The 2,500-nt window shown below is 38.0% G+C and overlaps 1 long non-coding RNA gene across 1 annotated transcript in view; it reads left to right on the top strand.

Annotated features, from left to right (window-relative positions):
• LOC137621105 (uncharacterized) overlaps positions 1-2,500 on the top strand; it is a 211,368-nt gene that overhangs the window by 187,108 nt on the left and 21,760 nt on the right. The window lies entirely within an intron of this gene.

The following is a 2,500-nucleotide window of genomic DNA, read 5'->3' as shown; positions in this document are numbered from 1 at the left end:
CCTAACCAGGGGCTTAGCCGAGTTCAGCTGGTACTGCTAGGGTGCCACAGCCCAACCTCCCACATTTCCACCACAGATGAAGCTTCTTACTGCTGAGTCCCCTACTGCTGCTACCTCCGCGGTCATCTAAGGCACCGGAGGAAGCAGCAGGGCCTACCGGAACTGCGTCACAATCGCTCGCCATTCATTCCTATTTCTAGCACGCTCTCTTGCTTCTCTCACATCCATCCTCCTATCACCCAGAGCTTTCTTCACACCATCCATCCACCCAAACCTTGGCCTTCCTCTTGTACTTCTCCCATCAACTCTTGCATTCATCACCTTCTTTAGCAGACAGCCATTTTCCATTCTCTCAACATGGCCAAACCACCTCAACACATTCATATCCACTCTAGCCGCTAACTCATTTCTTACACCCGTTCTCACCCTCACCACTTCGTTCCTAATCCTATCTACTCGAGATACACCAGCCATACTCCTCAGACACTTCATCTCAAACACATTCAATTTCTGTCTCTCCATCACTTTCATTCCCCACAACTCCGATCCATACATCACAGTTGGTACAATAACTTTCTCATATAGAACTCTCTTTACATTCATGCCCAACCCTCTATTTTTTACTACTCCCTTAACTGCCCCCAACACTTTGCAACCTTCATTGACTCTCTGACGTACATCTGCTTCCACTCCACCATTTGCTGCAACAACAGACCCCAAGTACTTAAACTGATCCACCTCCTCAAGTAACTCTCCATTCAACATGACATTCAACCTTGCACCACCTTCCCTTCTCGTACATCTCATAACCTTACTCTTACCCACATTAACTCTCAACTTCCTTCTCTCACACACCCTTCCAAATTCTGTCACTATTGTTATTATTATTATTATTATTATTATTATTATTATTATTATTATTATTATTATTATTATTATTATTATTAATAGCTAAGTTATATCCCTAGTTGAGAAAGAATAATACTATAAGCCCAAGAGCTCCAATAGGGGAAAATAGCCCAGTTAAGAAAAGAAACAAGGAAATGAATAAACTACAAGAAAAGTAATAACAATCAAACAAAAATATTTTAAGAACATTAACAACATTAAAATAGATCTATCATATATAAACTATAAAAACTTCATAGAAACAAGATAGAATAGCGTCACCAATTGTACCTTCAAGCAAGAGAACTCTAACCTAAGACAATGGCAGACCATGGTACAGAGGCTATGGCACTACCCAAGACTAGAGAACAATGGTTTGATTTTAGAGTTTACTTCTAGAAAAGCTACTTACTATTAGCTAAAGAAGCTCTTCTACCCTTATCAATAGAAAAGTAGTCATTGAACAATTACAATAAATAGGTTAACCCCTTGAACAAAGAATAATTGTTTAGTAATCTTATCGTTGTCAGGTGTATGAGAATAGAGGAGAATACGAAAAGAATAGGCCATACTATTCGGTGTATGTGTATGCAAAGAAAATGTTCCGTAACCAGGAAGAGGGATCCATTGTAGTACTGTCTGGAAAGTCAAAGGATCCAATAACCCTCTAGCGGTAGTATCTTAACGGGTGGTTGATACCCTGGCCAACCTGCTACTTTTAAAATGTATTTGCTGCATATATAGGTTATTGGATACGGTTATATTTGCACAAAGTGCGTGTTATCATTAATCATAAAATGTGCAAACGTTATCAGCGCCGGAGACGTCAGGAAAGTATCATTAGGAAAAACAGTCGAGCAAAAAGGAATATGTTCACCAAAAGTGAACGAAGCGGGAAATAAATAGATAAAAATGCACAAGAAAGAAGAAATATAGGACTACTTTTCTTGCTAAGTTTTAAATTTGATTTCGTAAACCACTTTCACATTCTAGTGTTTGACGAAACTCCAATTTGACGTCCCATAATAACGTGCGCATAGATTTCACGTAGCCTATTGAAACACAATTCGAGAAAACATTAAAGAGTTGACTGAAATAAATGAGTGTCTTCCAATAGCAGTCTGTGAGGACGTTGCCATCATCTTTAAATCAGATGAAGGAAAATGGCACTTGACCCTTTACGCGAATCGCCATTATAATTAGCATGTTTAATTCATACGCAGAGTTGTCCAATAGTTGGTCTCATGTAGGGTTATGTAATGTAATTCTAAAAACATGTAAAAAACTGTAAATGAATGTCTTGTAGTGTATAACTTAATGAGCAAATTAAAGAAAAAAGTATATTATTTTTGCTTGTTTAGTTAACGGCGCACACACGGACACAAAACTACTTATACTATGATTAGTGTGATGCTAAGCTCATCTTTTCCATGTCCGTGGATCGCTCTTAGTCTACGCCAACCAATATCAACTAGCTAGCAAAAATAACAGCATTTACTATGGAAAAAAAAGTGTGGGGCGGGCTGTCGGTTTAGTTTATTCTTAAAATTCAACTTAGGAACCGAATAGCTAACTATTACTAGTAAAGGATTATGTATATATATATATATAT

The sequence above is a fragment of the Palaemon carinicauda genome, chromosome 27 (assembly GCF_036898095.1).
Source record: "Palaemon carinicauda isolate YSFRI2023 chromosome 27, ASM3689809v2, whole genome shotgun sequence".
Lineage (NCBI taxonomy): Eukaryota > Metazoa > Arthropoda > Malacostraca > Decapoda > Palaemonidae > Palaemon > Palaemon carinicauda.
Note: the sequence above shows the minus strand (reverse complement) of the source record. Positions and strands in the feature narration are given on the sequence as shown.